Source organism: Pan troglodytes, chromosome 7, assembly GCF_028858775.2.
Source record: "Pan troglodytes isolate AG18354 chromosome 7, NHGRI_mPanTro3-v2.0_pri, whole genome shotgun sequence".
NCBI classification, from domain to species: Eukaryota; Metazoa; Chordata; class Mammalia; order Primates; family Hominidae; genus Pan; species Pan troglodytes.
Window position 1 is genome coordinate 95,671,584 of NC_072405.2, and position 27,798 is coordinate 95,699,381.

A 27,798-nucleotide genomic window follows, 5' to 3' on the forward strand; every position below is an offset into this window, starting at 1 on the left:
ACTGCGACTCACTTTGTAACCTTGGTCAAGTCTTTTAAACCCTTTGAGTCTCAGTTTTCTTACATTTAAAGTTTTGCAAAACCAGTAAAGACAATACTAGATGATTTTAACCAGCATGTTTCAAGCATTTAAAATATGCCAGGCATTGTTCTAATCACATACATTAAATCATTAAACCCTCACTACAACCCTAAGGAGCAGGTATTATTATTATTATTATCCCGTTTTAAATAAAGCAGAGGCACAAAGAAGTTATTTACTCAAGGTTACCCAAGATAACTGCCCTGCCTTTAATTAAAATGTAGATATTTTGTTTATTGTAGATTTATTTGGATTCCTTTTGATTTTTAAATACAATTCTAAAATGTTATTTATTTAATAACTGAGTTTTTGGTGCCCTGTTAAATTTTGTACCTGAAACAAATGCCTCCTTTGCCTCACCCTAGTCCCAGCTTTGAGTTGCTTATCAATAACAGTTATTGAGGGAATTAAATGAGGTAATGCATGTGGAATACTTTGTACTGCCAGGGCTCTATTAAATGGTAGCTGTCATTATTATTTTTTCATGTAAAGAAAAACAAAGTAATTTTTCTAAATAAACACATAATGAAAGTTTGAAGAACAATTTACAACTCTTGCCTCTCTCTTCATATAATAGTATAAACTTTAAAAGTCTGCTTTTGTATCTAAAATTAACAAAACTTTTATAATACTTCCTACTTTTCCAAAACACATTTATATATAATATATTATATATGTGCTATATTATATTTATGTGTGCTATATTATACACACACAAAGTTTCAGCTTTACAACAAGATTAGGAAGATAGGGAAATTATTTATTATCTTCTTCTTAAACGATGGAAAACAACAAACTCAGTGGGATTAAGTTGTTTGCTCACCCAGATAACAAGTCATAAAAAAGCTTTACATTGTCTTTTCTACACGTTTAAGGGGAATTCTTAGTAATTGCATGAGGCAGACACTTTCCTGCCTCAAAATCTACATAATGTCACGTCAGGACTCTGATGTGCACAATTTCTGCCATTTCGATCTTCTGTTCTTCTGCAGACAAAGTGATGAAATGGATAGGAAAGCCAGGGAGAACGCTACTCATTTCTGAATCTCTCCAACCCTTTGTTTTCTCCCTGAATGAGCCATAAACCCTTGCTGCTTCTCTTGGGAGCCAGGGTGGGGGAGGGGCGGGGGAGGGGCAGGGAGTTGTGGTTAGCAAGGAAATGAAGAATTTAAAATTCTTCTTTCTTCTTTGTTGCTTTTATGTTTTCAAAGTTGTCTAAAAGAAACATGTATTTTCAGACAGTAGTGAAGCCTGAGTTAATCAAAAAATTAAAAGAAACATGCAAGTGTTTTATAACTCATGAAATGACATTTTAAAAAAAACCCTCTGAGTCTTTAGTTTGTGAGTATTCAAACTGCATTATCCTTTATGACTGTACCTAGAATACTTAGAAAAATTATGATGATGACTTCATTTCCTAAAATAATTTAATTTTAAGGATTTTTGTTTTCAGTCTGTGCTTTATGATTAATATTATCTTGTCCTTTCTCATTTCAAATTTTGATTATAGTTTCCTCATTACAGAATGACACTTAATCACAGTGTGAATGGTAATGTCCCTCATTTTCCAGAAATAATACATAAGCTTATGACTTCTGAAATTATCTGCTCACACTTGTGCTCCTGCAGGGGAAGGACAGCTTTGGTACAAATATCTTTTGCAAGGAAAATGGAAACAGCAAAGATACAATGTACAGCATCAATAAATGAGTCATGGTAAAAATATTTTTCTCTTAATCTTTCATCTGAAAAATAATTTTAATTCTAAACATACTCACCTTTTTTATTGTTCTAATGCTACAGAATAAACCCAGCCACTTCAGTATTTTAAATTGTGTTTTTAATCTCATTTTTTATTAGTGTTTCACATGTTAAAGTCAAATCAGAACATCATGCTCATGAAATACAGAATTACAATCAACAACTATGTAAAAATCAATGAATTTTTTTATGTTGATATAGCAAAAATTCATTAAATTGGTTAGCTTTCATAGTTTAACACTATCTAGTATTTGTTGAACATCTCTTTGGTTAGAAGTATCAACCAAAGGCTAACAAGGTTAACACTGGAAACAGACTGCCTGGATTTGGGTCTGGCAAGCTCTGTGACATTGGGTGAGCTATTTAACCTCTAAGCCTCAGTTTCAGCCTTTATAAAATGGGATTAGTAATAATACATATCTCATAGGATCTCTGAGTATCACAGAAGTTCATGAGTTAAAAAGCAAACAAAACAATGCCTGGCACATAGTAAGTATTTGGTAAATGTTAGCTATTATTATGGAGTGGTCCTGTTACCAGCAGCGAATCCATACAGGTCTGCAGCAACCTCAACTCTTGCCACCTCAGAAGAAAGAGTAAGACCGAGGGGCATATGGCAGAAGGAGAGACTGAGGCAAGTTTTAGAGCAGGAGTGAAAGTTTATTAAAAAGTTTCAGAGTAGGAACAAAAGGAAGGAAAGTACACTTGGAAGAGGGCCAAGTGGGTATTTGAAAGACAAGAGCACGGTTTGACCTTTTGAATTGGGGTTTTATATGTTGGCATGCTTCTGGGGTCTTGTGTTCCCTCTCTCCAGAATCTTCCCTTGGGGTGGGCTGTCTGCATGCAGAGTGGCCTGCTAGCACTTGGGAGGGCAGCATGTGCAGTGTGTTTACTGGAGTTGTATGCATGCTCACTTGAGGCTTTCTTTCCCTTACCAGTCAAATGTCCCTAGGAGGTCAAATACCAGCTAAACTCTGCCATTTTGCCTTTTAATGCACATACTTGAGCCCACTTGCCCAACTCCTGAGATCTTATCAGGAAGCTGCTCATTACCAGTTTTATGTGTTTCTGTTTATTGGAGACTACCTTTCCCTTGTACTGGCTGTGACTAATTATATTTTAGAGAAACAGTTAACAACTGCCTGACCATCACCTGATGGTGGCCTGACATTCCTGGTGTGTGTGTGGTGGGTGGGGAGGAGAGGGCTCCTCATGCCTGACTAGCTACCTGCTATAACAGTCAGAACTAGATAAAATGCTTTGTGGTTACCACTATGAAGCCATAAGATAAACAGTGGTGCCCAATTTTGCCCACAAGGAGAACTCGCACTCTCTGAAGTTTGTCTGTAATAGGGAATAATAAACAAAGGTATGACTTAGCTTGTGATATGACCATCTGTCATATCCTATAGACAAAGGCAATCAATATATGCTCATTTGCTCATTCATTTACATGTGCTTAATTCTGTATACTCTTATCTCTATGAAAAATAAAAGAAATAGCACGTACATGCATGCACACACAGGAAAATATTGAAGGTAATTCTTATGTACTTTGGAAATATTAGCTTGGACAAGACAGATAAAGCTTGAGGTAGGCCTCATGTGAAGGGTAGGTCTTGAATTGCAGAAGAAATAAAAAGTCCTATAAGTAGGAAAATAGCATTCATAAAGCAAGGTGAGAGGATCATCTTACTACATTTCTAGTTTAATATGGGTCTTCATCAAACTTTATGAGGATAAGGACCAGCCCATTCTTTTTAAACAAGATATCTTCTGCATTTAATATGGCGATTAGCATGGCAGGTATTCAACAAATATTTATTAAATGAATAAGGGAGAATGAGAAGTGTGTACAAACCGGTGGCAGTACAGACAGAAAAGTCACCTTTGTAAGTCAAACCCTGGGCAGGATGGAATAGAGCTAGGGAAGGGGGGTGTATAGTTGGGGCTCTCCAGAGAAACAGAATCAATAGCATACATGCATATATGAAAAGATAAAATGAGAATATTGCAACAAATTTGATTAAAAAATATTTAGATGAAATGAACAATTTCCTAGCAAGGACTTATCAAAACCAACATGAAGCATTGTATAATTATAAATTAGTTCATCATTTTTAAAATTCCCACAAATCAGGGACAAAACTAGCTTTGTGGGCTCTTGTACACACCTTTGAAGATACTGTGTAAGAAAATATATATATATAAGTACAAATACAATATTACACATGAAAATGAGTATTTCTTTGAATGAGAAAATAAGTCATAGTAGAATATTGAATGAATATGTTAGTAGTGGCAAACATCCAAGTATCACGACATGAAATATATTACTGGTGGAAGGTATCTGAATTACCGGCAGTGAATTCATATGGGTCTGCAGCAACCTCAATCCTTGCCTCTTCAGAAGAAAGAATTTGACTGAGGGGCATAAGACAGAAAAGGAGATGAAGGCAAGTTTCAGATCAGGAGTGGAAGTTTACTTAAAAGGCTTTAGAGCAGGAAAGAAAGGAAAGGAAAGTATGGTTGGAAGAGATCCAAGCGGGCACTGAGGTCAAGTGCAGTGTTTAACCACGATCCTAGGAATTTATAGGTTGGCCCTTTCCACATGATTCCTCCCTTAGCACGAGCTGCCCATATGTGCAGTGCCCTCCTTATCCTTGGGAGGTAAGTAGGTGCAGTGTCTTTAATAAATCCCATTTATGCCTAGTGTTCCACTACTGGAACGCTAAGCATGTGGGAATTATTTATATCCTACTGCTCAAGGTCACTGCCAAGGTCTGATTGCAAAAATGCAAAAAATTGCAACCTCAGGCATAAAAGGGTTAGGAAGTTGTATGCATGCCCATCTGAGGCTATTCCCCTTTTCCGGTGGGTGCCTTTGGAATATCATACTCCGCCATTTTGTCTCTTAAGGTGCATGCCCAGGAAGTTTCTTCTCCCTGGTGCCTACATTCAATTAACACTTTTGCAACAGGTGTGGAGCATCAGGAAACGGCCTCTCCCTGGCACCAGCTGCCAATTTATCACTTTTAGAGAGGCAATGTGGCAATTGCCAAAACAGCACCTGATACTCCTGGTGGATGGGAAAAAGCCCTCTCCTACCTCGTTCATGCCTAACTACTTGTAACAAATATATGTATTTGTTATGTGTGTGTGTATATACATATATTTGTTATGTGTATATATACATTTATGTGTATATATATATATTTTTGTTACAGGTAGTTAGACAGGGATGAGCAGGACAGGATATAGGTAATGAGTGATACAGGTAATAAGTCTTTGGGAGAGTCATTTCTGGTTTGGCACAAATTCAAGTGTGGCTTTGAAAAGATATCAGCATACATGTGAAATGAAAACATTAAAAGAAGTTTCCCAGGATGATGGGGATGGCTCTAGAGTGTTTGGGAAGAATAATGCTTTCATTTCTTGAGTGTTGCCTTGTGTTAGGTACTGACATGTATATAATCACTGATTTTCCCAGTGGCCCCCGAACAGGCTTTATCCTTGTGAATTATCCATTTCACAGCTGATGAAACTGGCAATGACAGTGGGTATATAATTTGCCCATAAGCATGAAGCTAGCAAGTTGAAAGTTATTGATTAAAGCTGGGTTGCATCTGCCTTCAGAATTCATGTTTTCTCTTTCTGGCCCATCACTTCCGGCCGTGTGAGTTTTGGCAAGCCACTTACCACCATTGTTGGTTTGTTCTGCAGTTAAAAAACAAAACAAACAAAAAAAACGTGTAGATATATTTTCAGGCCGGGCGCTGTGGCCCATGCCTGTAATCCCAGCACTTTGGGAGGCCGAGGTGGGTGGATCACCTGAGGTCAGGAATTCAAGACCAGCCTGGCCAACATAGTGAAACCCCTTCTCTACTAAAAATACAAAAATTAGCCAGGCGTGGTGGTGCACACACTTGTAATCCCAGCTACTCCGGAAGCTGAGACAGGAGAATCGCTTGAACCCAGGAAGTGGAGGTTACAGTGAGTTGAGATTCATAAGTCATTATTGAAATGTTACATAAATTAAGATTTTCAAATTTGAGAGATACCTCTATCAAGTTTCTTTCATATGTAAACTATAAAATGTCAGGGTATTATCAAGTGTATTCCTGACAGGAGAGGAGACTTATTTTGACTACTCACTGAGAAGAACCAAATCCTCTGCTTACAGTCTACTCATCTATATAATGGAAGAATTTTCCACATACTAATTTTGAACTCTGTATTTTGTCACCATTTGATGCTGGGTGCAATAGGATAAGACGGCAATGCAAGACAACCTCTGGTCCTATACCTTTGTGTGAGGACACTAGGTAAAACAGCATGATATCAGCTTTATAATAAATTTACTTCTGTCAAAAAGAATATTCTAGGTCATGAACGCTTCATCAGTAAATTTTTGCAAACAAGGAAGAAGTAGTGTCAATCTCTCACAAATTTTAATACTGAAACCTAACAAGGACATTACAAGAAAGAAAAATTACAAGAAATCACTCATAATCATAAATGTAACAATATTAAACCAAGTATTAGCAAACCAAATCTAGTTATATATAAAAGGAATAACACTTCATAACCAAGTTGGGTTTATTCCAGGATTTCTAGGTCTCAAACTTACCTTTGAACTCAATCAATGTCACTTAATATATTAACAGAATAGAGGAAAATAATCACATGATTATCTCGATAGATGTATAACTGCTTTTGTTAAAATGTAACACTTATTCATAATAAAGAATGATTAGCTGAGAAACCTAAGAAATCAGAAGACTTCCTTAACTTGGTAAAGATATCTATAAAAGGCCGGGCGCGGTGGCTCAAGTCTGTAATCCCAGCACTTGGGAGGCCAAGACGGGAGGATCACGAGGTCAGGAGATCATCCTGGCTAACACGGTGAAACCCCATCTCTACTAAAAATAAAAAGAAAATTAAAAAAATTAAAAATTAGCCGGGCGTAGTGGCCAGCGCCTGTAGTCCCAGCTACTCGGGAGGCTGAGGCAGGAGAATGGCGTGAACCCGGGAGGCGGAGCTTGTGGTGAGCCGAGATTGCGCCACAGCGCTCCAGCCTGGGCGACTGAGCGAGACTCTGTCTCAAAAAAAAAAAAAAAAAAAAAAAGATATCTAGATATCTATAAAAATCTTTCAGTAAACTAAATGGTGAGAAGAGGAATGAGATGAGAATGCCCAGTAGTAGTCAGCATTGCAAGGTCCTAGCCCGTGTAATAAGGCAAGACGAAGAAATAAAGGATATGAAATTAAAAGAGAATAAAATTTTTTTATCAAAATGACACATTTGTGTACAGAGAAAACACAAGCACATCTACCTACAGATCATAGAATTAATAAAGGAATACAGCAAGTTTGCTGGATATAAGCTCTTTCTATAAAAGCAACTGTATTTTTACATAACAGCAATTAGACATTAAACATTTAAAAATTACGAATGCAAAAATAAAATCCCATAAATACCTATGCATTAGAGATCTGTGAAGCTTCTACAGAGAAAAATATAAAACATGATTAAGAAGTTAAAGAAGTCAGAATAAATAAAGAAACGTACCACATTCATGGATTAGAAGACTCAATATTATGAAGGTTTGATTTCTCTCAAATTAATCTGTAAACTCAATGCAATCTCATTAACAAATCTCAGCATGTCCTTTTTAGTAGTAATTGACATGTGGACTCTAAAATGTATAGAAATACACTTGGTCTCAAAAAAGAAAAATAAAAGTAAAAGGCAAGACATAAAAGCTTCTGGGAAATAATATAAGAGAATATCTCAATGACCTTGCAGTAGCCAAAAACTCTCTAAATGAGGCCTCAAAAAACACTACACACAAAGTGGAATCAGGGCCAGTTTCATTGCCATGTGACTCATATGGCTGCACAGGGCCCTGAGAGTAAAAGGGCTTCATGCTTGGTTTAATATTCTATGTCCTCATCTTGAAATTTTTACTAATTTTTGAATATAGGATCCTTCATTTTGATTTTGTTCTAAGCCCGGTAAATTATGTAGCTGGTCCTGTAAAGAATAGATAATTGTCCTACATTAAAATTAGGAACTTACATTCATCAAACAAGCTTATTAAAAGAGTAAAAAGACACAGAAAGTGGGAGAATAAATTTATAATACATCTAACCTCAAGACTAGTATCCAGAATAAAGAATTTTTACAAATCATTAAGAAAAAGTACAATCCAATTAAAAATGGGGAAAAGGATGAAACAATTCTATTATAAAAGAAGATAGCTACATGTCTAATAAAGAAATAGAAAAGTGCACAATTTCATTAGCCACCAAAAAATGCAGATTAAAACAACTGTAGGATATATCCATAGAAATGCCTTCCAGAATGATTAAAAATTTTAAATGACGACATCAAGTGTTGACAATAATGTAGAACAGTACGAACTGTCATGCTTCTGATACTATAACAGACACTTCTCATCATTTTGAGAGGTGATTTAGACCCTGGCAGAGTTGTGGTTAAATTTGTGATAGTTATACAAAATGACAAGCAAATGAATAAACTACACAATTCCAGTGGAAATTAAAAGTTGTGGAGGAAAGAAAAATTATTCTAGATGGTAGATGGCTCAGTTGTGAGTAGCATTTGCATGTTTGTAACAAAATACTTTTAATAATTTAAATACTAATATTGACCTAATTAAATTAAGACAAACGTTTTATCACAAAAGAGGTAGAACAGGGTGAAGGCATAAAAGAAAAGTATAGCCTTATCTTCCTAGTGGGAGGCGAATAGAAAATCCCAAAACTGAAAAAATAGTAAGTAGCAATATAAGCAAATTATTTAGTCATATGGAGATAAAGAACAAAATAACTAAAAAATGGAGTTGAAAGTTATTTCCTCAAGTAGAAGAATGGGGACTGCCTATTTTGGTAAACACATTATAAAATCAACCTTTTAAATTAAATGCCAGAAGATCTTAGGTATAAAGGAAGGAAAATAAAAAAAGAACTAAATAATTTTTTTTTTTTTTTATACTTAGTTTCACTTTTGTTGCCCAGCCTGGAGTGCAATGACGTAATCTTGGCTCACTGCAGCCTCCACCTCCTGGGTTCAAGTGATTCTCCTGCCTCAGCCTCCAGTGTAGCTGGGATTACAGGCATGTGCCACCACGCCAGGCTAATTTTGTATTTTTAATAGGAAGGTGTTTCTCCATGTTGGTCAGGCTGGTCAATAAATGAAGTTTTAAAAGAAAGAAAATAGTTAAGAAAAATGAGAGAGAAAATGAAAGAAGGAAGCTGAGAACTAATTTTCAAGCCTCCAGTAAAGGGATTTCTAATATTAATGGATATCTGGACCATTCCAGTAAAGTCAGAGTCTCACCGTGACCCTCCTCCTGCTCTTGTAACCATTGCCTGACTAGCTGGGTAAAGATGGGTAAGTTAACCCCTGTGTCTCAGTTTTCTCATTAGTTAAATGGGCCAATAGTAGAATCTATCTCATCGACTGAAAAGAAGTTATCACAAAGCTGACACGGTGGCTTTCAAGTTTTGTAAATTTGCAAAGGTAAGATTTTTAAAGCACCATTGACAAAAAAAGTCACAACAAAGCATAAACCTTACAATGCTTGGCTGGGCCCAGTGGCTCATACCTGTAATACCAGCATTTTGGGAGGCTGAGGCAGGAAGATAGTTTGAGCCCAGGAGTTTGAGACTAGCCTGGGCAACAAGTAAGACATCACCTCTATTAAAAAATATTAAAAATTAGCTGAGCATGGTGGTGCTTGCCTGTAGTCTCGGCTACTTGAAGGCTGAGATGGGAGGATCCCTTGAGCCCAGGAGTTTGAGGTTGCAGTGAGCTGAGCTTGTTCCACTGCACTCCAGCCTGGGTGACAGAGTGAGACTGTCTCTCAAAAACAAAAACAGGCCTGGCACGGTGGCTCACACCTGTAATCCCAGCACTTTGGGAGGCCAAGCCGGGTGGATCACAAGGTCAGGAGTTCGAGACCACCCTGGCTAACACGATGAAACCCCATCTCTACTAAAAATGCAAAAAATTAGCCGGGCGTGGTGGCAGGCGCCTGTAGTCCCAGCTACTCAGGAGGCTGAGGTGGGAGAATGGCGTGAACCCAGGAGGCGGAGCTTTCAGTGAGCTGAGATGACGCCACTGCACTCCAGCCTGGGTGACAGAGCGAGATTCTGTCCCAGAAAGAAAAAAAAGAACCCATATACAATGCATGTATACTTATCTGATTCTAGCTTGTTGTCACCAAAATTGGATTCTACGTTTGCAATTTGATTTTTTTCTCCAATAACACGTCATGCTCATCCTTCCATATGTAGACAGCTTATTATTTATGTGCAGAGAACTCCATGGTAGGTGAGTCATAAGTTATTTTCAGCGTTTGTCTATTGATAGTTTGGTTGCCACTGATTTTTGGCTAGTACAAAAATATGTCAGTGTACATCTTTCCTGTATGTCCTTTATCAAGTGTGTTAACATTTCTATAGCAGAGGTTCCTAAGTGTGGAATGTCTAGGCCAAAGTGTTTTTGCCTATGTAAATTTTGGTTGTAAAATTTGGTATGTTCTACCAAATTGCCATAAAAAAAATCAAAGAAAAGAATGTGTCAGTCTACAGCCCAGCAACAGTGAATGCAAGAGCTCTCTAAAACTGAGTGCCATCGAGGATGGCATTTGTACTACTCCTTTGTATTTACAGGAAGCAAGTTCCCTGATCTTAACAGGAACTAAAATAAACAGAAAGGGGAAATTGATTGAGCCAGTTTGAGAGGGAAAGGTAGAGCAGTGACCTTAGAGAACTCTATCACCAGGAACTTCAAGGTCACCAGAGTGCAGTCATGCTCCTTTCCACACGTTTCTGCATGTCAGCTGCATTAGCTCAGTGGGCTTCTCCATGAGCCCCTCTTCCCAGTTTCTAAGAAGTGAGACACACCACTGAGTTCATATGCTAATAAGTTCCATTAGCAAATAGTAAGAGGCTTCTTCGTCCTATCATCAGTTTGAAAAGCCCTAGGGAAAATTCTGACTGACCAGCTTGCATCACAGACTCACCACTTAGAACAATTATGGTGTGTGTGTGTGTGTGTGTATGTGTGTGCTCACACACACGAGTGTGAAATACTGCGCTTGAATCAGTTGAAAGTGTGTGCCCTGCCAACTCCTGTGCTTGATACCTATAAAAGGCAGAAAATAAATGTTGGATTGTCTGATATTGTTGGATATTTTATATCTATGTTGGATATTATATATATATAAGCGTCTGTGTGTGCATAACTGAAATAAACTGGTCATTTGAATGATTAAATTACCATCAAGCTGGAAATTTGCATGATTAATTTACCTTTCAACTGGTCATTTAGATGATTGAATTATTAATTTATCCTTTGGAATCGTAGTTCAGCTTTTTACATGTAAAATAATTTTTGTTTGTTTGTTTTTGTTTTTTTGAGATGAAGTTTCACGCTGTCACTCAGGCTGGAGTGCAGTGGTGTGATCTTGGATGATCCGCTCGCCTCTGTCACCCAAAGTGCTGGGATTACACTCCTCAGCCACTGCGCCCAGCTGTAAAATAATTTTAAAGTTATTCAGATGTTTAAACAACTACTGTGGACAGCATCTCTTAGCCTAAAATGTGTTCTCTAAAGGTTTGTTACAAGTTTAGATTGAAGAAATCACTGCAGACTCATAGTAGAAGGACTTTTATGACTGATCTTCTGAAGCCTACATCTGTCAGCTCATCATTCTCCATCCAGCTTTGTTCCCTTGCTGGTGAGGAGCTGGGATCCTCTGGAAGAGAAGAGGCACTCTGGTTTTTAGAATTTTCAGCTTTTCTGCTCTGGTTTCTCCCCATCTTTGTGGTTTTATCTACCTTTGGTCTTTGATGTTGGTGACCTACAGATGGGGTTTTGGAGTATATGTGCTTTTTATTGATGTTGATGCTATTCCTTTCTGTTTGTTAGTTTTCCTTAAAACAGCCAGGTCCCTCAGCTGCAGATCTGTTGGAGTTTGCTGGAGGTCCACTCCAGACCATGTTTGCCTAGGTTGGCGGGAGTGTGAACAAGTTCAACCATTGTGGAAGACAGTGTGGTGATTCTTCAAGGATCTAGAGCTAGAAACACCATTTTACCCAGTGATCCCATTACTGGGTATATACCAAAAGGATTATAAATCATGCTACTATAAAGACACATGCACACATATGTTTATTGCCGCACAATTCACAAAGCAAAGACTTGGAACCAACGCAAATGTCCATCAATGATAGACTGGATTAAGAAAATGTGGCAAATATAAAAAGGTAACTTCATGTCCTTTGCAGGGACATGGATGAAGCTGGAAACCATCATTCTGAGCAAACTATCACAAGAACAGAAAACCAAACACCTCATGTTCTCACTCATAGGTGGAAATTGAACAATGAGAACATTTGGACACAGAGTGGGGAACATCACACACTGGGGCCTGTCATGGGGTGGAGGGTGGGGGAAAGGATAGCATTGGGAGAAATACCTAATGTAAATGATGAGATGATGGGTGCAACGGGCCAGCATGGCACAGGTATACCTATGGAACAAGCCTGCACATTGTGCACACGTACCCTAAAACTTAAAAATATAATAAAAAATAAAAAATAATAATGGAGCAATATTTTTTTTGTATATTTGATTCAGGTTCTTTTGGACAGTTTCCTGAGATAAATTATACAACCTCCAGATGCCTCAATCAAAGGATATGAAGGTTTCAATGATAATTGATGTATGTCAATACCTATTTCAAATACATATTTTATCAATTTAATGCTGCCTCAAAATACCACACTTTTGTCTGAATTAGGTATAGTGTTTTTTTAAAAAACTAGTGATTAAAAATAGTGCCTCATTTACATTTTAATTACATTTCTATGATTACTACAGACGTTTGACTTCTCTTGGTTGCTGTAAAGGTTTTCTCTTCTGAGTATATTGTTGTTTTCATGATGTTTACCTAATTCTCTATTAAGGCCTTCAATCCAACTAGTTTGTAAAGTCTCTTATTAAAGTGCAGTGTTGCAAATTAAAACCACAATGAGGCCCAGCGTGGTGGCTCACACCTGTAATCCCAGTACTTTGGGAGGCCAAGCCTGGTGGATCACTTGAAGTCAGGAGTTCAAGACCAGCCTGGCCAACATGGTGAAACCCCATCTCTACCAGAAACACAAAATTAGCCGGGCATGGTGTGACATGCCTCTAATCTCAGCTGAGGCAGGAGAATCACTTGAACTTGAGAGGCGGAGATTGTAATGAGCCGAAATCACGCCACTGCACTCCAGCCTGGGCAACATGAGCAAAACGCTGTCTCAAAAAAAAAAAGTGGTATATATACCCAATAGAATACTATTCAGCCTTAAAAAAGAAAGAAATCATGTCATTTGCAACATGAATGAGCCTAAAGTGTGTTACAGTGAGTGAAATAAAGCAAACGCCAGGCACGGTGGCTCATGCCTGTAATCCTAGTACTTTGGGAGGCCAAGGCAGGTGGAAGAGTTGAGCCCAGGAGTTGGAGATCAACCTGGGCAACATGGTGAAACCCCATCTCTACAAAAAATACAAAAATTAGCCAGGTGTGGTATTGGACACCTGTAGTTCTAGCTACTCAGGAGGCTGAAGTAGGAGGATCTCTTGACCCCAGAGGTGGAAGCCGTGGTGAGTGAGCCGTGTTTGTGTCACTGTACTCCAGCCTGGGTGACAGACTGAGACCCTGTCTCAAAAAATAAATAAATACATAATAAAGTTTTAAAAAGCAAGCACAGAAAGACAAATACTGCGTGATCTCACTTATATGTGCAATCTAAAACAACGGAACTCATAGTTGTAGAGAGCAGAATGGTGGTTACCTGAGGCAGGGGCCCGGGAGGGATTGGGGAGATGTCAGTCAAATCATACAAAATTTCAGATAGGAATAGTTCTAGAGATCTATTGAACAGCATGGCAACCACAGTGAATAACTATGTATTGTATACTTGAAAATTGCTATAAGAGTAGATTTTAAACATGTTCTCATCACAATAAAATTAGTATGTGAGGAAACGAGTGTGTTTATTAGCTTGATTTTGTCATTCCACAATGTATACATACATGAAACTTCACATTGTACACCATAAATATATATGATCTTTATTTGTCAATTTAAAATTAAAATGTAAATAAATTATAAAAATAAAATGAAATAACACACACTAAAAAAAAAGACTTTTATTTATTAAATCTCCACAGAAGGAGTCTAAGTTATAAAGGAAAATAACATTCCAGGAAAGGTAAAATCAATCAGAAATGCCCAACTTCAGTGCTTTCCAAAATTTGTCTGACAGAGTGGAAATCCAGTTCTTCACTAAGTCATTGCTCTGGAACAGTTAGTGTGTGTGTGTATATATGTGTGCGTGGGCTCACATACAAAAACTAAATTAATGGTAATGTAAGCATTCAAATTATCAGTTTAATTTAGTTATGTACACATACACACACTCCAGCCTGGGCGACAAAGTGAGACTCCATCTCAAAAATAAAAATAAAAAGGACACACACAGACACATACTCACGCACACACAGAAACATCTATATATGTATAGACTCTCTCTGGGATGGTGCACAAGAAATGGATAACAATGGTTGTCTCTGAAGAGACAACCTTAAAGAAGATCCTTAAAGAAGGTCCCTTAAAGAAGACCAGGGTCTTTAAGGGACAAGGTGAGAGGTGGGTTTGCTTTTCACCATCTGGTTGTTTTATGTTTTATTTCAATATTTCTATGCATTTTCCATACAAAATAAATATTTTAAACATTTCAACAATTTTAAAAATGTGATACCAAGAGATGCAATCAATACCATGGTAAACCCAAACCCAATATCAAAATAAAATATCAAAATAGCTTACATCTTACTTTAGTCACTCTTCAAAGAATGGTGAGTTAGACAGAGTCTCGTATTTGACTTTCTTGGACATTGTTGGTGAATAAAAACATATTTTCATTATTTCTAGCTTATGTCTGCTAAACCAAATGAAAGTAATAAAATCAGAAAATCTAGTGAGATCACTTAATTATTTTTATAACATTTAATTTTGCTACCTTGTTTTAAAATTAATTAATTATTTCAGTTAACCTCTATTGTACACATGTGTGGGGCAGACTGCTAGAGGATAAAAGAGATTGAACTACAGTGCTTGTCACACAAAGAATTTCTCAAGTCATATAGGAAAAATAAATGTATGTGCCTATGGTAGTGTTTATTACATTGTGCATTGGGTCTCTTTGGTTCATATTCTGCTTAAGGTTAATTCTCACTTACTTGAATAACAAAATCAGTGACAACAGTAATAAATTATAACCTAAAGAATACAATAAAAATATATAAATCTACACTAATAGAAATGAATAATTGTCTAAATAACGGAAAAGGGTTGACCCTTTCTCATAATTGTATTCCCATTAAGAAATATAGATAGAATGATGGAACTAGAAAATCCCCATTTGGCAAACACCACAGTAGAATCGTTGCAGACAAAAGTGAAGAATGGATAGTAAAATTAGTGAGTGACGCTATGGTCAGAGACAGGACACTTGCATAATCTCAAAGTATCTCTCAAGAACATACTTAATAATTACAAAGGGCAACATAGTAACTTTACATTGGCAGACAGCTCCATAACCAAATGATTAACTTTAATGCCATCAGTAAGAAGACCTATCCATATTATGTATGTACCCTTTTACGATTTCGTTTCTGTGATAATACTGCCAAAAATGCATAACCTTAATCTTGTTATAACAAGCATCAAACAAACCAAAATTCTACAAAATAATTGGCAAGTATCCTTTAAAAAAAGTCAATGTCATGAAAGAAAAAGAAAGACAGCAACTGTCACAGATTGGAAGCAACTAAAGAGACATGACAACTAAATGCAATGTGGGGATTTTAGTTTAGTTCTTGGAATAAAAATAGGACATTAGTGTGAAAACAGGAATCTCTAGTAAAGTCTATAGATTAGTCAGTCCTATATTTAGCTAATAATATTAATTTCCTGGTTTCAGTGATTATATTATGATTCTGTAAGATGTTACCATTTGGTGAAACTGAGTGAAAGGTATACAAGAACCCTCTGTACTATTTTTTTTTTTTTTTGAGACGGAGTTTTGCTCTTTTTGCCCAGGCTGGAGTGCAACAGCGCGATCTCAGCTCACTGCAGCCTCTGCCTCCCGGGTTCAAGAGATTCTCCTGCCTCAGCCCCCAAAATAGCTGGGATTACAGGTATGCACCACCATGCCCGGCTAATTTTGTATTTTCAGTAGAGACGGGGTTTCTCCATGTTGCTCAGGCTGGTCTCCAACTCCCGACCTCAGGTGATCTGCCCACCTCGGCCTCCCAAAGTGCTGAGATTACAGGCGTGAGCAATGGCGCCCAGCCCTTTGTACTATTTTTGAAACTTCAGTGTAAGCCTAAAGTTTCAAACTTAATTAAAAAAAAAAAATAATAACAGGGAACGCAAATCCTTAACAGAAGTTTTGATTAACTCAAAGGACTTTAATAAATGTCACAGCAACTTGGTTGCTGCTACTGTGGGAGGAAATCTAGCTTCAGTTACTTGTGGCAAATAGGCCAAGCTCAATTTAAAGAAAAATTAAAGCCTTTCGTGACTAATTTTTTCTGTAATATTTGATATATCAGAGTGTTTTACGAAATAACCACCTAAACCTTGAGATCTACCCATAAGCAAACGCTCTCAAGTAAAGAGAAAGGACTAATTTTGACACCAAAAAAAGTTTACTTTTTCCATATCTCCAGATTTGTGTATCTCCCTTTGGTCTACATGTGGCTAAAATCTCATTACAATTCCATGTCAGTTTACAATGGCATGAAAGAGCTGCTCTAGGAAAACAAGGGATAAGATTCACAAGTAGTGTGAAACAATGACTTCTCAGTAGTTCTCATCCAGGATAAAATACAATATTAAGAGTTGACTCATTCTTTTTGTATGGTACTGTGAGCCCTCCTAGGATCCAGGAGCTTTGGGAGAATAGGACAGAAAATAAAGCCTATTTGCAACTATGGATTGTTTATTATCTAATTTGGAAAAAAAGAAAACCCAAGTAAAATGACTTAAGAATTAAATACAAAACAACATGTTTTGGTTCCACTTCAATTAAATGAAATCCAGCTAGCCTAGCCAAAACTCTTAATTAACTTTGTTTTCTTTCCAGTTTCCCCTTAAATTGAGGGGAGGTGAGCAAGGAGGCTGCCATGCATAGTCCAAAGTATTCAGGCCCTGCTGGATCTGCCCCTGCCTGCTCCAGCCTTCTGATCTCTCCTTTCGCTCCCCTCCCAGCTGGACCTAATCAGCCCCACTGGCCTCCTTGGTCTTCTTCAGGGAGCACCAAGAAGCTCCAGAAGTTCTGAGAAGTCTGCATCCGCACCTCTTCCGGGATTGCTCCTCCCGCCCTTATTCATATGCTTACTTCTACTTACTTCAAGTTTCTGCTCGAAGGTCACCAGGATGTTCTCTGAGAATCCAATGCCAATCAGCTGGCTGCCCCTCACCCCACAGTCCCTATTCTCTTTACTCAGCTTTATTTTTCTCCATAGCTCTTACCACCATTTAGTACACTGTACATTTAGGTGCATTCATTTATTGTCTGTCCTCTACCTCTCATGAAAGTGAATCCCATGAAAGCAGGAACACCATCTCTTCGTTTGTTTTTTCACTGCTGTATCCCAGGGCCTAGAAAGTCCTGGCATATTAATAAGTGTCATTATTTGTTGAATGACACTTGCTTCATCATCTATTTATCCCAATGTCTTACAATCTCTATAATTCCCGGTATCTGTGAAAATAATCTGTTCCTCCACTAAGGCACTTAATGCATTCTGCCCCCCTTAGCATTATTCTATATGAGTATTGTATTCCCCTGTTGGATTCTAAGGTTTCCTAAGGCTGAGCCTATTCATCATTAAGGGCCTAGGACATAGTAAACATTGAAAGAATGAATACATTTGCCCTTAATGATCTAGTCCCTTAAAGCATGGCAGGAACCCATCCCAAAATAAGAGTCAATCCCTTTATTATATTTTGTTTTCTAGGGCTATAAGATATGTTATATCTTAGAAATGTTTCAACAAGGGAACAACTGAAAGGATGTTTTGTTGAGCTCTCATTTCATATAAAATCCAATTAGCCGGTACAATGCTTTTTTTGAACATTCTAACTTCGCTGAGATAAAGGCTCATTGGAAAGAAAGAAATGAATCTTACTTTCATTAAGCCAGGGAAATGAAACAAAACATACAAATGAGTGCCAAAAACATTAAAGATATTCAATAGACATTAGAAATCAACTTTTCTGGGTACAGAAGGAAAAATTACTTCATCTGACATACTAATGTTTGTGCCTTCTGACTTTTAGCCTCCTGTAAAATTTGTGGCCACATTTGCCCTGATTTATGTTAGTCCTGGTCTCCAAAAATTCAGTAGGAGTGTAATAGTTGCAACCATTGGCGGCTTGAACCACGCCTTTGTGGGCCCAAAATGAATGGAGCCAGTAGAGTGAGACCAGAGCTTAGAGAGGCCCAGGAGAGAAAAGTCAGGATAGGCAGATGATGTTTAGTGGAATCTGACCAAAGGAAATAGGACAGGACTTGGGGAATGTCACATCAGAAGTCCAGATGAAGGTGGCTGTCTCAGCATTTACTATTGAGCTGGGCAGAGCACAGATGCAAGGAGTACAGATTTAACATTCAAGAACAAGACTCTTGTCCTTGGGAGGATTGTTTCAAACTTTAAACTATAGCAAGGTCATCCTCAATCAGAGAGAAAATTACTCCATGTCTTGGTAATTCACCTAATGCCCCAAGGATAGAGGAACAGAGCAGTTGGAAATTTGGTCATAAACAGTAGCAAAGCAAGAGCCAATTCCCTAGTAATTGCACCTAAGATCACATTTGACTTGCTGACTCAAGGTCTGTAACTAAGAAGAATAATTGGTCTCAGTAGATAGACGCATGTTAATCCAGAGGACAAGATGGATGGCCCACCTGGGGAGGTGGAAATCTGTCCTTCCAGCAGAGAGCAGAGGTGCACCAGACTGCAATGGAGGTCTTCCCACCTCATCCCCATGGACTGCCAGCTTTCTCACCGAAGGAATTAGTTTCAGGCTTAGAGGCATTTCATTTACTTTGTATACTAAAAACCTTTGTGATTACCTCTGGGAGAAACAAAACAGGACAGAAGGCTGAATATTGGAATTCTCTCTCCTAGCATTTCGTGATTTGTTTTTAATGGGCAGGCATTGGAGTCAACATGGAGAAGCCACTAATTAAGGAAATGAAAGATTTTGGGTGGAATTATTTCAATAGACTGTGCATTCAGGTAATTACACAAGGCTCTGCTTTCTTTAAGCATTGTCCACACGGACTATGTAAAGTCACCCGCTATGAGAAAAGTGCCCCTTCTCCCACAGAAGGGTGATTAGCGAGGTCTGGAAACAATCTGTATCAATGTGAGAGTAGAGGAAGAAAAAGAAAAACAGAGTTATTGAGATAGAAAAAATATACAAGATTTTAGGTATGTAATTTTTACGGTAAAGGAACTATTATGAGAAAATATAGCTATCTCAAAATGTGAACATAGCTAGAATTCTGCCCTGGATTCAGGAGCAATTAAAGTATGAGTGCTAGAGTATGTTGAGACTAAAAATTCAAGAATAGAGGACCAAAGGGGTAAAGGTGAAGGAAAACTTTAGGGGGGGAAAAGAAGAAAAAGAAAAAAAGGAAGCCAGGAAAAAATAAAGGTGATCCCAGGAGACTGGATTGAAGAGCCAAGACCAAATGCAGCCTAATGATGAGACCATTGAACCAGCCAGGGTGATTCTAAGCCAGAGATTGAGCAGATCACCCTTAAGCAAGGCTGTTTGGTAGCCTGAGCTCAACTCCCAGAGCAACACGATGGGGCACCTTTTGCGTGATCCAGTGCAAGGGTTAGTGACAGCCCCTCACAGTGCAGTATCCGTAAGTATTTGGGTGCTGATTTACAGTGAACCAAAGTAGAATATAGATAATATACACCCTCGTAAAGAGAGAAAGACTAAATAGTACATGTTTTCTGCTTAAAATTGTAAGCAAGAATTTTCTTGTTTCCTCTTGTCTGTGTTTCTTTCTGTCTTTTTCAAAGTGCCTTTGAAATAAGACATAAGTAATTATTCATAGAAAATTCTGTCATAAAAGCAAATTCCTTGGGGCAGAAACTGAATGTTTTACTTATTTCTTTTATATTCCCATGTCTGCTTCAGTGCTGGACAACATAGGGGGACATAAAAAATTGCTAATTGACCTTTATTGAGGAAACTGAAGTTGTGTGTGTCCAAGCTCTGGTGATCTCGGAGTTAGTTATGAGAACCACTTTGTATCTCCTACCTGAACTCAAATTACCAGACCCATAATCTTCTTGGATTCTTGCACTATTACAATTTGAAATTAAAATGATTCCTTTTATGGTTTTAAATGAACAGATTAGTTTTATTCATGTGAGTTCAATGTGAGTTCTTATGCAATGAAATTTCTTTTTAGCTTATTATGACAGTATTAAGAAAAAGAATCAGACCTTAGTGTTTAAACAATTTTAAAAATGTACTTCCAAACCATAAAACATTTATTTTTTAAGTTTTCAATGCTTTAATCTCATTTTCTCCTCTCATCATACACAGAATATTCTGATTATTTTGTTAGTCCTGTTCTCTGTACCACCAACTCCCCAAATATTTGGTTCACCTCTTTCATTTAAATATTCCTTCTTTTCTAATGTTTTCCGTTAATTTAACTAAGAATATTTAGTTAAATATTCCTTCTTTTCTAATCTACTCTGTTAATTTAACTAAGAATATTTACTAATTTAGCTAAGAATATTTACTGCAAGGTGATTAGCAAATCGCCAGGTGATTTTTTTTTTTTCTTTGCTATGCCATCCTTTCTCACCCTCAAAATTAGTCTTTGGTGCATCAATTGGTCATTATTATTAACTATTACTTTACAAAAACAAGTGCTGCTTTTCTCTAAAGATCTGACATCCTAAAAGGATGACCATTAATTTCCTGATTCATGGAGCCATGTTTTATGTCCTGTTTCTTTACAAGCATGAACATGTTTTGAAATAGTGGCTGCATGTAATCTCTCTTTATAAGGTGCTATGAACCACCTGTATTTTCTTTGACTGGCATCTGATTCATTAAGATTACTGGTTTCTTTATTTTTAAAAATCCCTCTATTAATCAAGTTAGTACCATTCTAAATCTAAAGCCATATGTTGCCATTTTAAAATAAATTTATTTTAGGAAAAAAGTAAGTAGATATAATTCTTAAATTTATTTATGTAAATGGATGCAAAAATGCGAGAAAAAGAAATGATGAATCATGGTCTGCTTGTTCTCACTAAATCATTTCTGATGATTGAGGCATCAAGCTGTCCGACTTCAAGCTACAGTAGAAGGCTACAGTAACCAAAGAGCATGCTATCGGTTGCCGTTTTGGTTACCGTAGACCAATGGAACAGAATAGAGCCCTCAGAAATAATACGACACATCTACAACCATCTGATCTTTGACAAACCTGAGAAAAACAAGAAATGGGGAAAGGATTCCCTATTTAAAAAATGGTGCTGGGAAAACAGGCTAGCCATATGTCGAAAGCTGAAATCGGATCCCTTCCTTACACCTTGTACAAAAATTAATTCAAGACAGATGAAAGACTTAAATGTTAGATCTTAAACCATACAAACCCTAGGAGAAAACCCAGCCAATACCATTGAGGACACAGGCATGGGCAAGGACCTCATGTCTAAAACGCCAAAAGCAATGGCAACGAAAGCCAACATTGACAAACAGCATCTAATTACACTAAAGACGTTCTGCATAGCTAAAGAAACTCCCATGAGAGTGAACAGGCATCCTGCAGAAAGGGAGAAAATTTTTGCAATCTACTCATCTGACAAAGGGCTAATATCCAGAATCTACTAAGAACTCAAACAGAGTTACAAGAGAAACCAAACAAGCCCATCAACAAGTGGGGGAAGGATATAAAGAGACACTTCTCAAAAGAAGACATTTATGCAGCCAACAGACACATGAAAAAATGCTCATCAACACTGGCCGTCAGAGAAATGCAAATCAAATCCGCAATGAGATATCATCTCACACCAGGTAGAAGAGCGATCATTAAAACGTCAGGAAACAACAGGGGGTGGAGAGGTAGTGGACAAATAGGAACACTTTTACACTGTTGGTGGGACTGTAAACTAGTTCAACGGTAGTGGAAGATAGTGTGGTGAATCCTCAAGGATCTCGAAATAGAAATACCTTTTGACCCAGCCATCCCATTACTGGGTATATATACACATAGGATTAGAAATCATGCTGCTAAAAGCACACACGCAGACGTATGTTTATTGCGGCACCATTCACAGTAGCAAAGACTTGGAACCAACCCAGATGTCCATCAATGATAGACTGGATTACGAAAATGTGGCACAAATACACCATGGAATACTATGCAGCCATGAAAAAGCATGAGTTCATGCCCTTTGGAGGGACACGGATGAAGCTGGAAACCATCATTCTTAGCAAACTATAGCAAGGACAAAAAAAGCAAACACCGCATGTTCTCATTCATAGGTGGGAATTGAAGTATGAGAACGCTTGGACACAGAAAGGGGAACATCACACACCGGGGCCTGTCATGGGCGTGGGGAGGGGGAGGGATAGCATTAAGAGATATACCTAATGTAAATGACTAGTGAATGGGTGCAACACACCAACCAGGTGAATCTTGGAAGGCAAAAGCTACTGAATTTAGCGAATTTGTGGAGGCATTCCCAGAAATCAGCCAGGTGAAGTATCACACAACCGAAGACTGCACCACTCCTCTAAGGCAGCACTATGCGGCAAACCCAGACGGCCACTCTTCTCACCCCTCCTCCGTTGGCTGTTCTGGGTAATGTGGTTCAAAAGTCACCTAGGCAACTGTAAAAATAGCTGAAATGGAGTAAGGGCTTCAGGCTGGTGACTAGCAGAGGTCCACCTGACCCCCGTAAGCTGCTGAACAAGAAGGGCTGCCAGAAGTGTCCCCCTAGGGAATTTGGTGGAGACGAAGACCCGCTCACTGGACAAGGGTTCCTCCCAGGAGACGCCCGAGCGGAAGAAACGGGCTGTGAGCCACGCCCTTTCACCCTCCGCTACCCCGCCCTGGGCTGGTGAAGGTGCGCGTAAGGATGAGGACTACTGAGCCCTGAAGAAATAAATCCTTCCCCTTTGACTCCAAGGAGGATTGCCTGTGAGGATCTTCAACGAGTCTACCCGTGTCTAGACACGGGAGCAGGTCTGTCCGGCACAGCACCTCCCTCAAGGAGGAGAAGAGTGAGGAGAAAGGAAACTCAAGTCTGACCATTCTGTCCTGGGAGAGAAGAGGAGGATCTCATCTCTCATCTGTCCAAGCATGGCAAGGAGACTTTCTCTCATCTTTCCAAGCAAGATGACTTTTTATAATTAGGAAACAAAAAGAATTTAGAAGGCATGAAAGCAGCCCGTAAGGTGCATTCCTAAGGACTGCCCATTGAAATTGACAAAATTGCCCTTGTTTGATGAGAGGAATGAGCAGAGCACTGAGGTGGTGAACAGGGATCTAGTGAGACTTTCCCAGCATGTTTCTACCAAAGCTTTCTCTAAGCTTCTCGGAACACTCTCCTAATAAGCAGATGTTTGGCCCTTCAGAAAGTCAACAAGCAAAATGCCTTGAGTGTCCCAAAACACTGATGCCATGATGTTGGCTCCTGACTGGCCTCCTTTTCCTTTGACTGGACCACTGCCACCTCTCGGTAGCCGTCGCTTTGATGATGCTTTGCATTCGAGGTCATATTGGTAAAGCCATGTTCCAACTTCCGGTTACAATTTGTCAGAGGGATGCGTCAGGATCGTGATCCCTCCTGTTTAAAATTTCCACTGATAGCTCTCGTCATAACTGCAGCTGATCTGGGCACAGTGGTTTTCACAGCCACTGCAGGATTCATCTCCCACATCTTCTCACCTCTTCTTGAAACAAGCTATACATTCGTAAAGAGTTCATTTCTTTGGGGTAGTGTCCTTAGAAGCTTTTGTTAAAACATCAATGATTTCTTCATTCTTCCACCCAAGCTTCACCAGAAATTTGATGTTTGCTCTTGCTGCAATTTTCGTGGAATTCATGTTGCTCTGATAGGAGTCCTTTTCAGTGGATGTCTCATCCTTCTCAGTGCCTCAAACTAGATCTAGTTCAGAAAGGTTATAAGAAGTTCGGACAAGTTTATTTGAGTGCAAACCAGCGGAAACCCATGCATAGTTTCTTCACCATGTGCATTTTCTATGAACCTTTTGAAGAACCCCTGTGTTGAACATTGCCCAAGTCGTGGGAGAGAAGTGGGTGCGGTCCACTTCCTGTCCTCAATTTGCCCTCAGCGGAGGAGTGCACAGAGCAGGGAAACGCAACCCCAGAGAGATCCTGCCCTGCAGCATGCAGCAGACTGCTGGCCCAGTCCTGGCTCCATGGGGTGCTGTGTGGGCCCAAGCAAGTTGACCAAACTCCCTGACGCTGAAATGAGTCCTAGGTGGCCCAATTCCAGTAGCCATGATAGGACTGCCCTGCAGGGACAGTTAATTAACTCAGGAAAAGCAACCTAGCTCCAAGGTTAGCAACCAGGAGTTCCAGTTGATTCCATTAGTGCACCCCTTGAGGCATTCCCAAGCTGGAGTCTGGTGGAAGATGAGGCTCAGTGTGATTGGATGGAAGCACCAACCTATCAAGGAGAAGTCCCACCCATTCTGCCCTGTGCGTCTATAAAGGCGACGGGTGGCGGGGGCGGCACTCATTGAAGCCGCCACTTGGGAGAGGAGCCGAGCCAGGCCGGTGCTCCCGAAGGCAGCAAGATGTTGCGAGCCACAGCTCCCTGCTGGTTCTCACCTGGATACCCAGAAGCTAAGAAGGTGGCCGAGGAGGCGGCCCTGGAGGCAAGAAGCCGCCAGTTAGGAGCGGAGCAGAGCCAGGCCGGTGCTCCCGAAGGCAGCAAGATGTTGCGAGCCACAGCTCCCTGCTGGTTCCCACCTGGATACCCAGAAGCTAAGAAGGTGGCCGAGGAGGCGGCCCTGGAGGCAAGAAGCCGCCAGTTGGGAGCGGAGCAGAGCCAGGCCGGTGCTCCCGAAGGCAGCAAGATGTTGCGAGCCACAGCTCCCTGCTGGTTCCCACCTGCATACCCAGAATCTAAGAAGGTGGCCGAGGAGGCGGCCCTCGAGGCTCCAGAATTCCCCCTGCCCTCTCATCAGCCTGCCCAGAGCGTCGGGCTCCGGGTGCCCCAGATGCACAACCAGGCCTCCGCATTTGTGGACATCCAGGCGGAGCCCCAGAACAGGGGTCCGGCGGTGCCCCCAGCGTGTCTCAAGGTGGTGACGGAGGCATCCTACTTCCCTGCGCAGAGGGGATCGGCCTGCTGCTTGCCAGCCGCCCCAAGGCTGACAGAGAGGCCCTCGGGAGTCCGCATCTCAGCCCCCAGGAAGAGGAAGACGATCGCCCAGTCTTCCAGCCCTTGCTTGGTCACAGGTTGCACAGATGCCAAGAGAACCCGCGTGGCCAGCAGCAGCCAACGCTCCAGTGGCTCCAAGGTCTGAAGGCATGAAAGCAGCCCGTAAGGTGCATTCCTAAGGACTGCCCATTGAAACTGACAAAATTGCCCTTGTTTGATGAGAGGAATGAGCAGAGCACTGAGGTGGTGAACAGGGATCTAGTGAGACTTTCCCAGCATGTTTCTACCAAAGCTTTCTCTAAGCTTCTCGGAACACTCTCCTAATAAGCAGATGTTTGGCCCTTCAGAAAGTCAACAAGCAAAATGCCTTGAGTGTCCCAAAACACTGATGCCATGATGTTGGCTCCTGACTGGCCTCCTTTTCCTTTGACTGGACCACTGCCACCTCTCGGTAGCCGTCGCTTTGATGATGCTTTGCATTCGAGGTCATATTGGTAAAGCCATGTTCCAACTTCCGGTTACAATTTGTCAGAGGGATGCGTCAGGATCGTGATCCCTCCTGTTTAAAATTTCCACTGATAGCTCTCGTCGTAACTGCAGCTGATCTGGGCACAGTGGTTTTCACAGCCACTGCAGGATTCATCTCCCACATCTTCTCACCTCTCCTTGAAACAAGCTATACATTCGTAAAGAGTTCATTTCTTTGGGGTAGTGTCCTTAGAAGCTTTTGTTAAAACATCAATGATTTCTTCATTCTTCCACCCAAGCTTCACCAGAAATTTGATGTTTGCTCTTGCTGCAATTTTCGTGGAATTCATGTTGCTCTGATAGGAGTCCTTTTCAGTGGATGTCTCATCCTTCTCAGTGCCTCAAACTAGATCTAGTTCAGAAAGGTTATAAGAAGTTCGGACAAGTTCATTTGAGTGCAAACCAGTGGAAACCCATGCATAGTTTCTTCACCACGTGCATTTTCTATGAACCTTTTGAAGAACCCCTGTGTTGAACATTGCCCAAGTCGTGGGAGAGAAGTGGGTGCGGTCCACTTCCTGTCCTCAATTTGCCCTCAGCGGAGGAGTGCACAGAGGAGGGAAACGCAACCCCAGAGAGATCCTGCCCTGCAGCATGCAGCAGACTGCTGGCCCAGTCCTGGCTCCATGGGGTGCTGTGTGGGCCCAAGCAAGTTGACCAAACTCCCTGACGCTGAAATGAATCCTAGGTGGCCCAATTCCAGTAGCCATGATAGGACTGCCCTGCAGGGACAGTTAATTAACTCAGGAAAAGCAACCTAGCTCCAAGGTTAGCAACCAGGAGTCCCAGTTGATTCCATTAGTGCACCCCTTGAGGCATTCCCAAGCTGGAGTCTGGTGGAAGATGAGGCTCAGTGTGATTGGATGGAAGCAGCAACCTATCAAGGAGAAGTCCCACCCACTCTGCCCTGTGCGTCTATAAAGGCGACGGGTGGCGGGGGCGGCACTCATTGAAGCCGCCAGTTGGGAGAGGAGCAGAGCCAGGCCGGTGCTCCCGAAGGCAGCAAGATGTTGCGAGCCACAGCTCCCTGCTGGTTCCCACCTGGATACCCAGAAGCTAAGAAGGTGGCCGAGGAGGCGGCCCTGGAGGCAAGAAGCCGCCAGTTGGGAGCGGAGCAGAGCCAGGCCGGTGCTCCCGAAGGCAGCAAGATGTTGCGAGCCACAGCTCCCTGCTGGTTCCCACCTGGATACCCAGAAGCTAAGAAGGTGGCCGAGGAGGCGGCCCTGGAGGCAAGAAGCCGCCAGTTGGGAGCGGAGCAGAGCCAGGCCGGTGCTCCCGAAGGCAGCAAGATGTTGCGAGCCACAGCTCCCTGCTGGTTCCCACCTGGATACCCAGAAGCTAAGAAGGTGGCCGAGGAGGCGGCCCTCGAGGCTCCAGAATTCCCCCTGCCCTCTCATCAGCCTGCCCAGAGCTTCGGGCTCCGGGTGCCCCAGATGCACAACCAGGCCTCCGCATTTGTGGACATCCAGGCGGAGCCCCAGAACAGGGGTCCGGCGGTGCCCCCAGCGTGTCTCAAGATGGTGACGGAGGCGTCCTACTTCCCTGCGCAGAGGGGATCGGCCTGCTGCTTGCCAGCTGCCCCAAGGCTGACAGAGAGGCCCTCGGGAGTCCGCATCTCAGCCCCCAGGAAGAGGAAGACGATCGCCCAGTCTTCCAGCCCTTGCTTGGTCACAGGTTGCACAGATGCCAAGAGAACCCGGGTGGCCAGCAGCAGCCAACGCTCCAGTGGCTCCAAGGTCGGCAGACAGCCAGGGAAGACGCGCAACAGGTCAGGGATGGCATGCAAGACCACCACCACCATCAGCTCTAAGCGAATCGTCCGTCGTCCATCCCTACCGAGTTTGAAGAAACCTATTATCCTCCGA